The 15,046-nt window shown below is 34.5% G+C and overlaps 1 long non-coding RNA gene across 1 annotated transcript; it reads right to left on the minus strand.

Moving 5' to 3' along the window:
• Positions 1-886: 886 nt before the first annotated feature.
• LOC120200459 lies at positions 887-14,802 on the minus strand. Its single transcript, XR_005523543.1, has 3 exons — positions 14,720-14,802; positions 6,005-6,010; positions 887-899 (listed from the first exon to the last, which is right to left on the minus strand). It is a non-coding gene; the product is annotated as an uncharacterized LOC120200459 (long non-coding RNA).
• Positions 14,803-15,046: the final 244 nt, after the last annotated feature.

The following is a 15,046-nucleotide window of genomic DNA, read 5'->3' on the forward strand; positions in this document are numbered from 1 at the left end:
GAGGGATTACATTAGTTCAGATCACTTACCCTTTATTTTTTAAAACAAGAACCCCAAACTATTTTTTTCTCCAACCAAAACCACCCCTTCCCCGTTATCCTCCGGCTAGCTGCCTCCAATCGGCGATGTACACCGCTGTTACCACCAAGCTCAACAGCGACAAGCAATCCAACCACATCTCTTCTTGTTTCAACACCACCTTCAATCGGTAGGTGTCACTGTCGGCACCAACTGACACTTCGTCACCGTCTGATCAAATCACTATAGACCACTGTCGATAAACAATCACCGTCTGTTGTGGAAAATGTTCAAAAACTCATCCAAAAACTAAAGGTTTTCTTTGTGTTCCGATGCGATTTTCAACCGCCTCAATCACTGGTTTCCATCATCGCCACCATAGGCAAACTCCCTTTTGTCGTGCACTCAAAACCAATTCGACAGGTCACCTTGTTATAGTCGTTTTCACTGATCATAGATTAGGATGAGTTCCCGATTTATTTTCGGTGCGCTTTGGAGTATCTTTCCTGTGATTTTGGGTTGATAATGACTAAATCAAGTGAGAACCAGAACCAGAGCAACAAGGCCTAAAATTATCAAGGAAACACACTAACCGATAAGTCGATATGACTACACCACCACCAAAATAAGGTACCTCATTGCATTTTTATTTTCCAGTACATTTCATCTAGTTTAGTTTGAGTTTAGTTTTCATGCATTAGGATAATGCTTCCTATGAGTTTGGGGGAGGTAGTGTTCATAGTTAACTATTTCCATTGATAGTTGTTAACAATTTTTTTCTATGACATTTATTAGGTTTTAAAATAGTTTTTGGAATAACTTTTAAATGACCAATGATGATGAGAATTTTTTTAAGGTTGTGATTGATCGAATGTATATGACTGTTGTGATTGATAGAACCAACTTTAGGACTTGATTCTTTGCAATTAATTGATACACGATTGTATGCTCTCTATGCTTAAGGAAATTAGAAACTTTTTATGAAATGACTCTTGCATGCCTTAGCATAAATTGATGTAATGAACTTGAATGTTATATGATAGTTTGAAAGGCTAAATTAAACTCCCTTGTGCTTATTGAATGTGTTCAATTGTGAATAAATGCTTAGGCGTAACTATAGAGAGACACTCCTCTTTGCTTAGCATAGGAGTGAATGAAAGTAGTCACGTGATAAATCTACCTACTAGCTCAAGATGGAATGTTTTCTCCAGTTCATCTAGAGTGCGGGACGGTAGTTGTGATTGGCTGAATCTCATGGTAGCATTACAAAAAATTTGAATTCTTAAGGAAATGAGAATAAGTGTGTGCTTTAAGGTTGAGTAAATGTTATATCAGAAAATAAAGCTTTCCTAGAAATATTCTAATTTTGTTAAGCATATATTGGATACAAACACACACATGCAAAGGATCTTGTTTTAGGAAAAAGTTATTGAACTTTCGATTTGTCTAGCATGTTGAAGCCAATTGTTTTTTAGTGCTAAAATTTTATGCCACATAACTGTCTTAGACTGAACTTTTCCAAATCATTTCTTTAGTTGATTACTATCCACTTCTTTAGGACAAGAAATAGTTTAGGTTTAGGGGTGTGATAACCCTGTAAAAATGCTATATTTTGTGCCTTTTTACTTAGGTTATTAATGGCTTGAAAGCCTATTTCATATCATTTAGTTGCATTTAGGTCATACATTTGCATGTTGTGGAAACGTTTTGCTACAACATATTTTTATTGCTAAAATTAGTGCTACAACATATTCTGGATAAGAAAATCTGAAAGACTGACGAGTCAATTGAGAGAAAACAATGCCACAACATTCTGGGTAGCATTTATGGGTGCATAAAAGAAAAACAAATATGAAGGTATTTTGATGATTGTTGCCAGTTTTCCAAGACCAAGCGTGAAGCCCACCTGTCAGCTTGTCTAGTCTACACATGTGCAAGGAATAGTCCATTTTTAAGAGATAAAGACAAGGATATCTTATTATTAAGGAGGAGTTGAAGAGTTTTTGAGAATTGGAGAACTTGGTAGTTAGGGAATTTATGAGAATTTAAGAGGAGTTAGTGAGTTAATGTCTAATTTATTGTCCATTATATCCCATTATTCTTGGGAGTTATAGAGTTCTTATTTATTTTAAAATAAATAAGATAAAAGGAAAGAGGAAAAAGAGAGAGGCAACAAGAGGTAAAACAAAGACCTCCATTATTTTCTTTTATTTATTTTCTTCCTCCTTTTTCGTGGTGTCCTCCATAGCCGAGATTCAAAAATATAGCAGCTAGGACCTTGAGAGAGGCTAGCTTGCTAAAGCGGTTCAAGGCAGCGGTTAAACTTAGCCCTGCCATGAACTAACCTTATTTGGCATGGGATTGCTTTGAACGATTTTTATATTGTATTAATGAAGGGTTGGATGTTTTTATGTTAACTGTTGCTTTGCCCATTGTTTATATTTTAATTTCTTAGACTTGTAAGAGATTTAGAGGGTTAGCCATTTTCTAAGTCTGGATGCTTAATATTGAGAGAGTTAGGCTAGATCAACATGAGAAATGGAATTAAACCAGGATGGTGATGTTCTAATCCACTGTAAAGATAAGGAGAAGGTTTTATTGACTAAAAGAGGTAGGATGTAATCGGTAGGATCGTGTTATAGTTCACTTTAAGAGGTATTACTGTAGCATTTCTCAGTCAGGTTCCTTACCAGAGATAGCCTAGGAGCACTAATAGCAAGCCCTATTGAGCAACATACTCATGGAATTCATAGACCGTTCTATATACATAATATTAGTTGCCATAGCAAACCGAATCATTTATCCCTACAGATGCTTGATTGTGTGAGGTTGTGAAGTCTTATTTCATTCGCTGAAGTTCAGTTTTCTTTTACTGCTTGTCATATCTTTTCATTTAATTATTTGCTGCAACATTTTCATACTCACACTCCTTATATAGATCAATTTTCCCACAATATTTTCCTTATCACTTGTCTATACCACTATATATATTTTTACTTAGTGACAACTCTGTGCAATAACTTCACTCTAAGCCCCACCAATCCTTGTAGAGATGATACTCACTACTATATTACTTTCTTGATTGTGTATACTTGCATATACTTTGGGTTCAATTTATAGCACTTACATAGCATGATCAAGGTTTTAGAAATACCTCCCTACCACCATAAGATAACAACATCTTTGTCCATCCAGTAATACGTTTATGAACCTTATTCCATAGATAATCAAATGTACAATTTTTTTCTCAATATAGGTATGATAAAGTATCTCTGGGAAGCATCCTAAGTTGCCTATCCGAATATCAGATCTGAGGTACGCTTTTAGTGGTGTGATCCCCCGAGCTGAATCCAATTCATAAATCTGTAATGGGCTAGAATCAGAGTCAACCTTAGTAGGTTGTGAAGATAGCTCGGGAACCTTTGCTAGAACCTAACCACATATAGAGAATTTAGTAGACCTACCCGCTAGAGCCATATGGATAGCCTAAGAGAACTATAATGCATGCGGTTAGTGTTCTAATTTTATTTGTATGCTTTATATTCATGGTTTATTTACCGATTGAATTTAATGATCATTTCAAATTTTTTTAATGTACATTTCTTTTATTTGGTCATTATTTTACTAGCTTGATTTTCGGTTGTCTTGTTGTGTGCTTTATTGTGTTTTTGGGATCAATGTATTTGCAAACATTCGTTTTGCATGACATTTTTATTGCTTAATACATTTCCAAATCATGTATTAAAACATTCATTCATTAAAATAAAAATAATAAGGTAAGGTTTTAGATCGTAATGATCTTGGTTCATACTAGTAGCAAGAACGCTCAGCATCCGTACGACACAAGAAAATGCCTAAAGAAATAGAGGATAGGCTAACCAAAATTGAGAGAGAGCAGAAAGAGATGCAAGAACAAATGAGGAGCAAGTTGGCACAAATTGAAGATAGTATCGTAAACTCTCAGCTCTATCTGCTGAACAAGGTGGAAAAAATATTTAGGAGACATTCGACCGTTGGAAAGACTATTGTGGAAGAACCCACACATCCTTTGGGTTTTACACATTTTCACATTCCTGAGCACACATCTGCGCATCAAGAAATCCGATCACCAGTCTACCTTACTGTCTAGAACTCACAATGTCAGGTTGGAGCTTCATTACCTGTTGATTGTCCTGCTGCTTCTGGGTTGAATCCAAGTGAACGTTGTACTGATAACGAGGTCCCTAACCTAAATGAATTAGATGAAAAGGAAAAGCTTATCCAAAGAATGAAAAATATAGAAGAGGTGATAAAATCTAAGGAGACGGTCGAGTCATTTTATGGGTTTGAAGCCAAAGAGCTAAGTTTGGTTCCTGATATGGTTCTCCTACCAAAGTTCAAGATTCCAGATTTTGAGAAGTACAATGGGACCACACGTCCTTTATCCCAAATCACCATGTACTGTCACCGAATGGTTGGCTATGTGGAGAATGAGAAGTTGTTAATCCACTATTTCCAATATAGTTTATCTAGATCTGCTTCCAAATGGTATAACCAACAAAAACGTACTCAAATCCGTTCTTGGAAAGACTTAGTTCAAGCCTTTTTTGGTCAATACAAGCGCATGATTGATCTGGCCCTTGATCGAAAAATGTTACAAAGCATGGTGATGTAGTGGAACGAGAGTTTTCAATAATATTCGCAACGATGGAGGAATGTTGCTTCTCAGGTGCATCACCAGTGACCAAAAGGGAGTTCGCTACTATGTCCATCAATACATTAAAATCTCCCTATGTTAATCACATGATAGGGGATGCCACCAAGAATTTCTCTAACATTGTCATGAGTGGAGAAATTATCAAAGTAGCTATCAAGAGTGGCAAGATAAGAAGCTCCGATGGTACTAACGTCAAGAAAGGAGTTGAGGTTAATACCGTGAGATATTATTCAGCTAATCATGGGACCAAACCTTATATAATGACCCGAGAGAAGACTCCTATTGGTGAAATTCCAGTGACGTATGAAGAACTGCTCCCATTACTAGTTGAGAAGAGCCTCCTGACTCGAGTTTAGTCTAAATCGAAAGAACCCCCATTTCGTGAAAGGTATGATGCTAATGAAGTGTGTAGCTACCACCTGGGAAGCTCGGGCATACTACTGAGAATTATGGGGCATTAAAGCGGAAGGTTCATAATTTAATTGATTCGGGGGCATGGACATTCGATGAGTGATTGGGCATTCTGATGCAAACCGAGAAAATCATTACAACCACTAGGAACTTTTGATGCACTCATATATTGTCTTGTTTGAATCTCTTTTCTTTTTCTTTTCATTAAAAGGTTTGTAAGTCACTTGACAATCGAACATTTTAAATAACATGCTACCTTCTGAGGTTATGAGCAATGATTAATTTCCAGACTCGAAATTCTTTAAGTATCCATTGGATTAAAAGTTCTTTCAAAAGTTAGAGTTATAGATCTTTGACAAAATGACAAGATTGAAAACTGATAAAACAAGGATCCTTGACCTTACCAAAGATGATACATTCGAACACCATACCCTTCTCTTGAAGGGGCCAATATAGCCTTCTCCTCTCATGAGGAAATAATCAAGAGGCTTGGCATTCAGGTATGAATAGGAGCGGACAACATGGGGTGCCTCTTGTCTATGACATTGCAAAACTGCCTAGACTAAACTTTTGTTAAGGACGTTCAGTGATGATTCTAATCTTTGTAGGAGTAGACGAATTTAGTTTAGGTCAGTTGTTTATGAGTTAAACTCTAAATGTGGGATTTACTAACTATCAAGGACACCTAGACTATAACATGATCTTCTCGATGAGCTTAAGAAATCCTAAATTTGAATACTCAAAATGTTAATAATTATCATTCTTATAGATTATACAATAAATCTGAGTTGTTCCACTAAAGCAATTGGTTATAGAGGCAACTCAAAAGCCATGGCTTTATGAATAGATTACATTCAAACCATGACATTGATCGGATACCGGGCACTTCGGTGTTTGCTCCATTGCAATTGTCATGTCGAAGACTTTTTGATGAGATGAATCCTTCAGCTATGCCTGAACAAAGGCATATTAAATAAATTCCAATAAAAAAGTTTGTAATACCTATGTTTGATCTAATAATGAGTTTTGATGAAAATGGACTAAGGGAGTTGAGGAACACCTGTTATAGTCGACTTCACACAAGCACTCAGGAATTTTATATTTAGACTGATGTCCCTACACTACCTCTACTAAAGGAAATCTATAAAGCTTGAGTAAAGGGAAGATTTCACAGAACCGAAATAGAAGTGTTCTAGAAAGTCTAGTGATTAATTATGCTAGTTGCACCATTTGTCCGCACCTGATTAAAATGTCAAGCCAAAAAAGAGGGGCATCTCATAAGGTTCACAAGGACCAAGAAAGAAATGACGTCTTGATGACTGAAACCTTAGAAACTTGAAGGAGCTAACTTGAAAACCAACCTATCAATTTTTGGCACTTGTCAAAGAATATAACTTTCAAATATTAAAAGTGCTCTTGATTCTTTTGATATTTAGTGAACTCATGATCTTTAATTTGCTTCAATTGTGAGCCTAACAGATGGCATGGTTTATTCTCTTCAACAGACTTTTCATATTTTGAAAAAAATGTATTTTCAAAACAAGACAATCTCTTTAGGGAGTGTATCTTGGAATCTGAAAAAGGTCCCTCGGATTTAGAAATACAGAATTAGAAATTGGACAAAGAATTTGAATGTTAGGGATCAAGAAAAGCAGATTTTTGCAAAGAAATACAATGTTACTCCTTAGTGCGGGAGGAGATTGAAGGCGAACAGATCAAGAAGAGAACCAAGATTGCTTGAGCACCTCTTCATTGCCATTAAAAATAACATGCTTTACACATACATGAATTTGCATCTTTGCATCAAACATCCATCATCATATACGGTAAAAAATTTAATTTTCCTCTCTCATGAGGGTACCATTAAAATTTCTCTTGAAATCCTATCTTTTTCAATGACATTTTCTCTTCTCATGAGGACATTCAGGATAGTTGCATTCAGATGCATTTTACAGATCTTACAAGAAAGAGTAAGATTAAAAGACAACAAGACGTCCTCAACAAGAATGAACAATCATCTTCAGATTCAACATTTTCAAACAAAAATTGTCTCGCTTGAGACAATCTCATTTAATACAAAAATTTATCTCACTTGAGATTGTTTTTCTTAAAACAAGATTCATCTCGCTAGAGATAGTTTCACTAGAAGCAAAAATTTTATCTCACTTAAGATAGCTTCACTCGAAACAGCAAATTTAGCTCACTTGAGATTGTTTTTCTTAAAACAAGATTCATCTCGCTTGAGATAGTTTCACTCGAAAAAAAAATATTTATCTTACTTGAGATTGTTTTCCTAAAACAAGATTCATCTCGCTTGAGATAGTTTCACTCGAAGAAAAAAATTTATCTCGCTTGAGATAGTGTTAGGATTTGAAGAGGCTCGATTGAAAAACCAAAAATATGCAAATAGGGTTAATTGACAATAATGTAATTAGGGAGTAAGGAGAGCAAAAATATAGTACAATGAACACAAAGTTTTAAAGTGGTTCGACTTATCAACCAAGTCTACATCCACTACCTTATCTCCTCACTAAGGATTTTCTAACAAATTCACTTATTTTTTTTTCTTTCTTTTCAAGGATAAAGAGATAACCTTTACAATTCCCTATCTTTTGAATTGGCTAAGATAGAACCAAAAACCTCTTTATAAAAGGTGAAAAGAAGTAAACAAATAAACCTCTACAAGGTAGGGTGTTTACAAAATTTAGCTCACAAGAACAAAATACTTATAAGAGAATTGGAATAAAGAGTGAAAAGCTCTTCTCTTGTGTTTGAAAGCTTGGATAGGTGTTCTAACCCTTCTTCAAGTGTCCTCAACTTGTTTTTATATGTTGGAATGTTCTTGTGATCATTTCTAGCCGTTGCGATTGTTTTGGAGCCGTTGGGGATCAATTTTCGTGCAAAATAAAGTTGCCTAGAACAGAGGGTATCGATACTCCTAAAGGGAGTATCGGTACTACCTTTGTTATTTTTAAATCAACTAGTCATTACTAGTCGTTGGGTCTGATGGTGTCGATACTATGCCTATGGTATCAATACTACTATACATAGTAGTATCGATACCCCTTTGGGTATCGATACAATTTTTGCATTATGGAATTTGAGCATTGCTGGTAGTATCGATACTACCTAGTGAGTATCGATACTTCCCTTACCTTTGGTATCAGTACCATATGAACAGTATCAGTAGTGTTCATGAGGTATCGATACTGTAAGAATAGTATCGGCACTACTTGTCCAGAAAAACGTTTTTTGCTCAATTCCAAGCTTTAAGGACTTTGAATTATTTTTGAAAAACTTTGAATAAGTTTAATTCAAGTCCAAAAACATTTACCTTAATTGTTATATCAAAATATAATACAACAGATAGTTTCACTCGAAACAGAATATTTAGCTCATTTAAGATTGTTTTTCTTAAAAAAAGATTCATCTCGCTTGAGATAGTTTCACTCGAAACAGAATATTTATCTCACTTGAGATTGTTTTCCTAAAAAAAGATTCATCTCGCTTGAGATAGTTTCACTTGAAGGAAAGGTTTTATCTCGCTTTAGATAGTTTCACTCGAAACAGAAATTTTATCTCACTTTAGATTGTTTTTCTTAAAACAAGATTCATCTTGCTTGAGATAGTTTTCACTCGAAACAGAAATTTTATGTCACTTGAGACTGTTTTTCTTAAAACAAACTTTTTCACGCTTGACACAGTTTTTACTCAAAAAAAGAAATTTCATTTCACTCAAGATTGTTTTTCTTAAAGAAAATTTCATCATGCTTGAGAAAGTTTCCCTTCAAATTTAAAATTTGAAATTGTTTCACATGAAACAAGAATTTTATCTCACTTGAGATTTTTTTCTTAAAACAAACTATGCCTCACTTAAGAGTTTAACATTTCCTTTGCTCGATTCACGACATTTCGAATCAGCGACGCCCCACTTGAGGGATTAATATTTCCGATTGCTCGATTCACGGCATTTTGAATCAACAAAAATCTTTTGGGTCATCTATAAGTCTTTTGAGCAAGATGATAAGTCTTTCGGGCCATCCATAAGACCTTCGGGTAGGATGTTTTCACATTTCCTTTGTTCGATCCACGTCATTTGGAATTAGCGACGCCTCACTCGAGGGACCAACATTTCCAATAAAGAATTCATAATAAAGAACTTGTTTGACCTATTGCTCGATTCACATCATTTCAAATCAACAATGCCTCACACAAGGGATCAACATTTCCAATGGAAAGATCACGATGAGAGGAACCCGTAACTTGAAGAACAGAGATTGAGCCAAAAAATGGCGTTTTTTTATCTTTGTTTCATTCCTGTTTCACAGTAATTAGCAAAGAGGGGTAGCTGTAATCGCCATTTTTTATCATTACAACCGAGCCTCAAGCCCAAACAAAAATAGCCCCAAAATAAGACCCAAACAGACCCAAAACAAGACCCATAACCCAAAACTAGACCCGAATCTAACCCTAACTCCTAGGATAGTCGCCCCTTTCCCCCAACCAGAGGCTACCCTTCTCGGCCCCAATGCCCGAAAAGCACTCCATGCACGCCACCAAGCTTCACACTACCCTGCATCATAAACAAAAGAGAATAAAAAAGATAGCAATGATGTTAATTTTCTTGTAAACGGGCATAAAAAACCCATGCAAAAACCAGAAAGTCTCTCTTGGTTTTCTGGTTAAAAGACTCTCTGTGTACTGATTTTTTCTAAAAGTAATAACAATAAGTATTTCAAGGTTTCTTTTTTCATTTTTAATTTTGAATCATTTTTTGGTGTTTTCTCTGTTGCTATTTTACTTCTTTCGCTTCTAAATCTATGAAAATGAAGGTTTTTTTTATTTTACGAATTAAAGTTATAACCTTTTAGGATCGTTTCAAACTCTATTACCCTTTCGATTAACATTAAAAAGAGACGTTTTTAAAAAATCAAAATAAAAGAATAGGTTTTTTACAGTAACAATACAAAAGAACTAAAAGAAAATAATATATTCGAAGCTTACCTTAATCGAAGGCATCGCCAGAGTTCAAGGAAGCCAAGGGATTGGGGTTTTCCCTCGAATTTGGGATTGTTTCTCTGCGTTTTAGCCCCAAGTAGGGGCCTAGATGGGTAGATCTGGGGTTTTGGAGTCTTTGGGGTCATGACCGTGGCCAAAATGGTTCGGGGTGGCCGACCTATTGCCGGCCAAGGAGAGAGGGGAGAGCTCTCTCCGTTTTTTTTTCCTTTAAATGAAAAAAACCAAATGTTGTATTTATAAAACATGCTAGGGGAAATTGCACTTTAGTCCCCCTAACTTACATGCATTTTTTTAAAATGGTCACTAGAAGGGACTTGTATCATAATTTACCCATTTATGTTGATGCTTTGTAATTTTTGGTATAATTAATGTTTAGTCCCCCTACTTTACGCGTGTTTTTGCATGTTAGTCATCTATAGGGACCAAATTTATGATTTACCCATTTGTAAGTATGTTATATATTTTAAGGACAAATTTATGTTTAGTCCCCTACTTTTAACGTGTTTTTACACTTTAGTCATGTGTAGTGACCTTTTAATTTTTTTTAAATGCATGTGAATTATTTTTTAATTTTGCCTTTTTTTTATTTAAATAGGTTATTTTAGGCTTAAATTAAATGTATAATTATTTTTAGTCCCTTTAGTTTCTGTATTTTTTTTTATTTTAGTCCCTAAACTATTTTTTTTATTTTGTTTAGATTTAGCCAATAATTTAGATTTTGTTATTTTATTTTTACCCTTCATTTTTTTTTTTTTTGCACTTTAATTTTAGTACTTTTACCTGTTGTATTTGTCTTTAATATTTGTATCCCTTTAGTCCTTGATAGATCACTTTTTAGATTTAGTCCATAATGTTTTAATTATTCGATTCTGATTTAGTCATTAAATTAGGTGAATTCTTAATTTGGTTCTCGCTTTTGCTCGAGGTTCCAATTTAATTATTACAGTCTTAAAATTAATTTAAATTAATATTAAAGCCTCCATTTTAGGTTAGATTTTAAAATAGACTTTTAATTTAGGGAATAATATGAGTTGGATCTCGCCTAAATTCTCAAGGGATCATCTCAGTTATTCGATTCAATAACTGATTTAAAAATCAATATGGTAAATATTATATCCTACATTTAGGTTTAATCACCTAGGTTCATTAATTTTCATAATTTGACACTTTAAGCTGTAAAAAACCTTAATTTACCCTTAGCTTTATTAGGATGAATAAAAATTTGTTTGAATGCATTTTGTTTTTTAAACCTAAGGAAATGTACACTTATTAGGGAATTAATGGTATATCTCTCGCAAGTATTCTCAGGGGGTGACTACTGGTGATTCTCAAAATAGGTCGACATCCTTTTCAAAACTGCATCATGATTTCTGAAATTAAGGCAATGTCATGTTATTAGGCACAATAGATTATCTCTCGCATTTATGATGCTATCGACCTTAATAAACGGATACCCTTTTTAACTTTGCATCCGTAATGATTTTCAGGTTAAATAAAGATTGATCTCAAAATTTCTAATTTTAAATATAGGTTAACCACCTAAGTACCAATAATTGGCCGCTTGTGGGGGTGCTAATCCTTTCCCATGCGTAACTGACTCTCGAACCTGATTTTTGGAGTTTCACAGACCTTAAAACTTGTCATTTTGATAAAAATAAAACATTTTATTAAAATCACCCAGTTTTCATGGTGTCCCAATCGCACCTTAAATGATTGGTGGTGTCTCCTCACATTTCAAAATTCTTTTCAAAGGAAAACCCCAAGTCGGTATCGATCTTTCCCCTCCCGAGCAAAAAACGTTGTCAACATCTTGAAACAAATTTTGTCTAGCTTAAGATTTTTTTTCTTTTGAAATAAAAATTTTGATATTACCTCTCTCGAAATAAGAATGTTAAAATTATGTCTTTAGAAAATATCATCTCCCTTGAGATTATTTTTCTCGAGATACAAACCCTAAAAATATTTCCCTTGGAATACAAATTTAAATCTCCCTTGAGATAAAGATCATTTTTAGCCTCTCTTGTGACACTATTGAATTTCAAAACAAAAGATGGAATCGAACAAATATTCGTCATCCTTTTGTATTTGTCCTATTCGTGTTCATACAAGAATGAGCAAAAAGGGACAGCTGTAGACAACTTTGATTTGAGTTTCTTTTTAATTTGAATTTCCATTTTATGTTTTAAATGTTCATTATTTAATTGTTTTTTTCTTTAATTAATTTTATTTAATTATATATGTTATAGTAAATAAACTAGGTTTATTAGTTTGGCTAGTTTTTTATATGTACTTTTAGAGATTAATTATTATTTAATATGTATGTTTTGGTTATCAATTATAGTTAATTAAAAATATGTATATGCGTGTTTATAAAGGCATTGGTTGAGTGTTATATAATATATAGTTTTTATAACTATATAATATATATATATATATATATATATATACATATATAATATAAATTAGATTATAATATTAATTTTATATGTTTCGATTAGCGGTAGTAATTATAAATATTAAAAAATATCAAATAAATACTAATATAATATTTATTTATTTTTTACAGATATTACAAATAAACAAATACAAACAGCCACAAGCCTAATATTACAAGCCTAAGTGAAATCTAATAGCTCTGGCCCAACAAAGAGGAAGCCCATGAGTCATAACCATATACAATTAGAGTTTTTTAACCCTTTCAACTACCGTCGCTCATTTTCCAATCGTTAGATCCAGATCAAGGATCTAATGATCTAGATTTAATAATACAAATTTAGGGTTCCAAAAACCCTAATCTTCAGCAACAGCGCTAGAACCCTTTAGAGCCTTCTAGAACAAACAGACGTGAAGAGCACATGCCCCGATCCAACTCTCCCACGAGATTTCAGAACCATCTCCAGCAATGATGCCAATAGATGATGTTTCATCCACATGCCAGTGGTCCCCTATTCTCTCCAGTAGACACCTCAGTAGGAGTCACTCGTGCACTCGTGGTTCCTCCTTTCGCACGAATACTGCTAAAACAAATTCACAACGGTTTTGGAAGAAGAATAACAGGGAAATCATGAGGATTTCAACCTTGATATAACCTGCAGATCAATAATCAAAAAAGGAGGAGAGCAATAAAAAACCAAAGCAAATAGGCAACATTCACAGAACCAAACAAAGAGAGAAATCATTTCCATCAAAAACACAGATTCACTCAAACAAAAAAAAAATACATTAAGAGGAATAAAAAAACAAGAAAACAAATAGCCAATACAAACAGCCCCAAGCCTAATATTACATGCCTAAGTGAAATCTAATTAATAGTTCTGGCCCGATAAAGAGGAAGCTCATGAGTCATAACCATACACAATTAGAGTTTTTTAACCCTTTCAGCTACCATCGCTCATTTTCCAATCGTTAGATCCGGATCAAGGATCTAATGATCTAGATTTAACAATATGAATTTAGGGTTCTAAAAACCCTAATCTTCAGTAGCAACTCCAGAACCCTTCATAGCCCTCTAGAACAAACAGGCATAAAAAGCACATGACCCGATCCAACTCTCCCACGAGATTCCAAAACCGTCTCCAGCAGTGATGCCAAAAGATGATGTTTCATCCATATGCCAGTGGTTCCCCATTCTCTCTAGTAGACACCTCAATAGGAGTCACTCGTGCACCTGTTATCCCTCCCTTCGCACGAGTAATGCCAAAACAAATTCACAACGGTTTTGGAAGAAGAATGAAAGGGAAATCACGAGGATTTCAGCCTTGATATAACCTGCAGATCAACAATCAAAAAAGGATGAGAGTAATAAAAAAATCAGAGCAAATAAGGAACATTCACAGAACCAAAACAAATAGAGAATCCATCTCCATCAAAAACACATTCACTCAAACAAAAAAATACATCAAGAGGAATAAAAAAAACAAGAAAACAAACAAAGAGAAACGAACACATGAAAAACAAAAAAACTAAGCATCATTCGAACCAAAATAATCCATAACCATTCAAAAATCCAAAAAAGAGATAACAAAGAGAAGTAGAAAAATCAAGAACAAAATAGGAAGAAACGGGCTTATCTTCATCGTTGTTCGTTGGAAAACTCGAAGACCACCAAAAACCAAGTTATCAAGAGGTAACTTCTTATATAGAGATGGTAAACGGGTTGGGCGGGTGCATATACCTCTTCCCCATCCCCATCCCACATAATAATTTTGTATCCACTACCTACCCACCACTCATGATAGATAAAAATTTTAAATTCACACTGACTCAGACAAGTACATTCTCAAATTCATCCCCACACTATTACTCAATTGGATACCCACCACCCATTTCGTATCCATCTAATCTCGCCCATACCCGAGTGGCAACAACCCTCAAATTACATAAAAATATAAAACAAACACATTCATTAAGACGCATAATAAAATAAACCAATGATTATTTGAGTTTATACCTTAACATTTGGTTAAATTACAAGTCATGTCCTATAAAATTTTAAGATTTATAGAATAGTCTCTGAAATTATACATAAATTCATAATGGTCCAATATTTATTTGGTAGGTAATTAGTGGGTGGACGGATGCAGGGTGGGTACGATCTTAAACCCATCACCTACCCACTACCCAAAGTGGGTATGATTTTTTACATCTACACCCACACAATATCCACTATACTTATATCCATCCTCACCCCAATTGGAGTGAGTACGATGCAAAATCCATGAAATTGTAACATACTACCATCCATATTCTTAGATCTAGGTTGGGTTGTTGGATTTTAGGCATAAAGGACTTTAGATATGGGTTTAGGAGGTTGGGAAGGCTCTTTTCAGGTGTCATTTTGAATGCCGGCCACCGTAGACGGTTGTTGATGAGTTGGCACATGGTGGTCGTTTGAGGCTAGGG

Source organism: Hibiscus syriacus, unplaced genomic scaffold (assembly GCF_006381635.1).
Source record: "Hibiscus syriacus cultivar Baekdansim isolate YM2019G1 unplaced genomic scaffold, ASM638163v2 tig00005974_pilon, whole genome shotgun sequence".
Lineage (NCBI taxonomy): Eukaryota > Viridiplantae > Streptophyta > Magnoliopsida > Malvales > Malvaceae > Hibiscus > Hibiscus syriacus.